This window comes from Euprymna scolopes, chromosome 4 (assembly GCF_053919585.1).
Source record: "Euprymna scolopes isolate OS-2025 chromosome 4, ASM5391958v1, whole genome shotgun sequence".
Lineage (NCBI taxonomy): Eukaryota > Metazoa > Mollusca > Cephalopoda > Sepiida > Sepiolidae > Euprymna > Euprymna scolopes.
In genome coordinates, this window is record NC_136485.1 from 91,379,510 (window position 1) to 91,384,150 (window position 4,641).

The 4,641-nt window shown below is 29.5% G+C and overlaps 1 non-coding gene across 1 annotated transcript; it reads left to right on the forward strand.

The window, feature by feature from the left end:
- The first annotated feature begins 4,200 nt into the window (after nt 1-4,200).
- LOC145274350 (U2 spliceosomal RNA) lies at nt 4,201-4,392 on the forward strand. The gene has a single exon (XR_013866644.1). It is a non-coding gene; the product is annotated as a U2 spliceosomal RNA (small nuclear RNA).
- The last annotated feature ends 249 nt before the right edge of the window (nt 4,393-4,641 follow it).

A 4,641-nucleotide genomic window follows, 5' to 3' on the forward strand; every position in this document is an offset into this window, starting at 1 on the left:
TCGTTTTCGAATTTGCTCATCTCCGTTGAGAAAAGAAAATCATAAAATTTCGTTTGATGTTAATCGGGGTCACCATTGTTACATTTTTGACAACTACTTCAAAGAAGTAGGAAAAACTAACGTAACGAAGTTGGAAAGAAAAACTAGAAAACTAGTAAAGAAAAACTAGTAAAGAAAAACTAGAAAACTAGTAAAGAAAAACTAGAAAACTAGTAAAGAAAAACTAGTAAAGAAAAACTAGAAAACTAGTAAAGAAAAACTAGAAAACTAGTAAAGAAAAACTAGTAAAGAAAAACTAGAAAACTAGTAAAGAAAAACTAACGTAACGAAGTTGGCTAGTTTTTGCTTATTTTTTGTAAACGTTTGTCTACAAAAGAAATATGTTATTTTGTGGAACAGCATCTTACACGTGCGTCTATTCGTATCATGGCTGAAAGAGAAAGCGAGAGAAAGAGAGAGAGCGAGAGTGAGAGAGAGACGAGGATAAAAAAGAAAGAAATAAGGATAGGAGTTTTTAGTTTGGATACGAAAACGTATTTTCGTATTTTGTATCATAATATAGATCTTGTTTTATTTCTGTGGCCGTTAAAAACCCATGAATGTTAACGCTCTATCAGTGTAATAAAAAGGAGACATCGGATTGCATTTGACTACGATTCATCTCTGCTTCTCTCACGCTCTCTTTCTCTCTTTCTCTCTCTCATGCTCTCTCTCTTCGTGTATATATATTAAATATATATATATATATATATATATATATATATATATATATATATAAACAAAACCAAGACTTCAAAAAACGTGTCGATAGCAACAGAAAGTGTATTACATAGTAAGTTACAATTGTGTCCATACCAGTTTGACAATTTCAAGCATTATGGTGTTTGAAAATTTTCACAACCAGCATTTCTTCAGACTTCTTGAATAAAACACTCTTGATAATAGAACATTATTTAAAGAAAAGTCCCTTAACGGAAAAGAAGCATCTGAAAAACATTTACCCTAGAGGCATCCTCCGTGAAAAAGCCTATTAAAAAAAGGATTTTCTTTAAATAATGTTCTAATGTCAAGAGTGTTTTTATTCAAGAAGTCTGAAGAAATACTGGTTGTGAAAATTTTCAAACGCCATAATGCTTGAAATTGTCGAACTGGTATAGAAAAAATTCTAACTTACAATGAAATACACGTTCTGTTGCTATCGACACCTTTTTTGAAGTCTTGGTTTTGTTAATACAGTATATGAATGCTCAATTATTAAATATGATATTTTTGTAGCTTACTTTTTAAGTCATCTCTCTTTGGCTTAAAACTTATTGGTATATGAAAATTTATTGAATTACACGAATCCAGTAAAACTCAGTATATTACATACAAGTCTCTCTCTCTCTCTCTCTCTCTCTCTCTCTCTCTCTCTATATATATATATATATATATATATATATATATATATATAGTGTCTGTGTGTCAGCGTATATTGATAAGAAATAAATAAGATGCTCAATTGTAAAAATGAAAAGACTAAAATATTACATACGTAATACATGTAACTTTTATACACAGTGCATCAATGTGATCTTGTTGCATATATGTATAATTATGCACAGTTCCTTTCGTTGTACCAAAAGACTTAATTACAATGCAACAGTTCAAAAGTGAACATTCATGTTAAGATGGCAGGGTGCCATTCTTTACATAACAAAAAGGTATTTTTTGTTACCGTTTCAAATTTTATTTCAAACGTTATGGTACTGTGGAGATCGCAAGCGCAACGCCGCACGTCTTAAAACATTCGTTTTGTCATCTCGTTACTCAAAAGATACAAACAATTTTTTTCCAAGTCAAAAGTCTGTTTCCATTGATCGATCGGTGACCTAGATAAGCTGTTTTGTTTTGTGATCTATAATTAATATCAAACAATTAATCATTTTTTCATGCCCGAGTTCATGTTTGCCCGAGGCTATAGATTGTTATTTACTTAGATATTCCTTGTCTGTCAAATATTTAATTGGTATTTATTTGTTTCAAAACTGTATATTCTAAATTCCACAAGCTGCATTTATATCCAGCTATATAAATTGCATATTAATATAGATAACCTACTGGTTAACTACGCCGTGCCTAAATCTATTACAAAAATGCAAATTATAAATTAAAAAAATAACTATGCCTACCAGAGACTACTCCAGTTTGATTCATTTCATTAAAAAAGCAGTTTTAAAAAAAGCAATCAGTCAGTTTGACTTCGACAGAGGCATATTGTTCGACAATCAATTGAAATATAGACATTAATTTGAATTGCCAAATGTCTCATGGGTTAGGGTGAGCATAAATATCGAACGAATGCACATGACATCATGGCACTTGTAAACTGAATTCATTTTTTTTTATTTCTAGGGGAAAACAAGGAACTGCACGAACACATTGGGAAAACATAACTAATTAACAGGAGTCAATGCATTAAATCGTCAACAACATCTATTCCTTAACATTCAGAAGGGGGAATTATTATAACTTACTTTAGACAACTTAAGTAAAGAAGTAAACACGTTCACTAAACGTTTTGTCTTGATGTCTGCTTCAATATAATAATACGTCTGTATCACATAACTGTTTTCTAAATGTAAATAACAGATTTAAGTAAAACGCATTAACAGCAAATCCAAACTAATGTAGCAAACGACCCAACATAATATTTTGATGAAACAAAATTAAACAAGAGAAACTTTTTCTTTAATGTAATGTTTTTATCCGTGTAACAATTTGACAGAAAATATCCCAACGAAATAACAAAATAAAATATTGGAACAATAAGCGGTAAAATATCTCGGTCGATAGTGCGAGTTTAAGACATACATTGAATTGTTCTCTTCATTCTCAGCATTTCACACATATTTTCTTTGTATAAATCTGAAATAAGTATTATCCTATTTTACTGCTATATTTCTATTATATAATAGTTTTAAATCATTCCGATAATATCATATATATTGATTATAGTGTTATTAACTCAAAATACATATACACATGCTGATATATATATATATATATATATATATATATATATATATATATATATATATATATATATATATATATATATATATATAACACATGGTGAGAAGCTTTGACTGCCTCTTTATTTATCTAAACAGTAATTGTTGTAATACTGACTCACTTCATCTCTCCCCTCTCTCTCCCTCTCCCTATCTTTCTCTCTCTCTCTCTTTCTCTCTCTCTCTCTCTATATATATATATATATATATATAATTTTTATTTATTCTACATAAGCATTTATGTGTAGCTACACATTCATGCGCATGTTTCAGTCGGCCAATTACAAGTAACTGCGATTTTGCTTATACAAAAGTAAAACCAGTAATGAAAAGTTTAGAGAATTTTCCAGCAAATCATTAATCAGGAGATCGTGTCACGTGATATTTTAAAATAAGCTAACGGCACTTAATATATGCAAAAAAGGAAGAAGTAAAAAAGAACGTAGGTAACAATATATATCAAAACAAAAAAGTAATTAGAACAATTATAATAATAATAATAATAATAATAATAGTAATAGTAATAGTAATAGTAATAATAATAATAATAATAATAGTAATAGTAATAATAATAATAATAATAATAATAGTAATAATAATAATAACACAAAACTATAAGCTGTAAAATTATATATCGATAAAATACTAAAGACACACCCCAATATCTCTTAATATGATAGTGAGTGTAAGTAAGGAAGGTCAGCGTTAAATGTATAGGAAATAAATTTAGACAGTGTCAAGACTAATGTACAAGTCAAAAATATAGGTTAATGACAAAATCCTTTCATGAGACCAAGTTAATGGTTTTGCCAGCTAAAGTGCTTTTTCATTGAAGATTAAATTTTTTATTTTTATTTACTGGTAACAAAAACGAATTTAAAATATATGAATAAAAATAATTACAACCGTGATAAAAAAGACATGATGATGATGATGATGATGGTGATCATCATCATCATCATCATCATCATCATCATCATCATCATCATCATCATCAGTATTATTACTACGCTTATCGCTCCGTCCGTTATCATGCTGTGCATCCTTAAAAAAGGAAAGTGGAATATTCCAAATAAACCTTGTCGCCCTTGAAATTTAAATATAAAAAAAAATGTGTCGCTGTTGAGGCAAAGCTAATAAAAATGATTTGTCTTTCTTTGCCTTTTGGCTAAGAGCAAAGTGTAGTATCTGTTCTTCATGTACTACATTTCAATTTCTTCTCTCTCAGTGAAAGAGAAATCCTTTTCGATTAAGACAATTTTTTCTCCACGTTAAAAAATGACCCTGGTATCTCGGTGGCAAGGCATTGTGAATAGGTAATATGTTTAATGCACAAAGTTTTAATATTAAATAAGGAACTGGAAAAAGTTATTTCTGATTTAATTACAAAATTTCCTGGAAATGTCACTTCTGATTAATTATAAAATGCCCTGGAAAATGTCCATTCTGATTATCTTTTTTTGTTTACTTGCCTCCCCACAAGGGCGGAATTGGACATGAGGTCGGTTAAAAATTTAGGGGGAAACCAGCTCCCTAAAAGGGGCACTCTGGTCAATAACAAAAATAAGAATTGTATCAGTAATGAAGG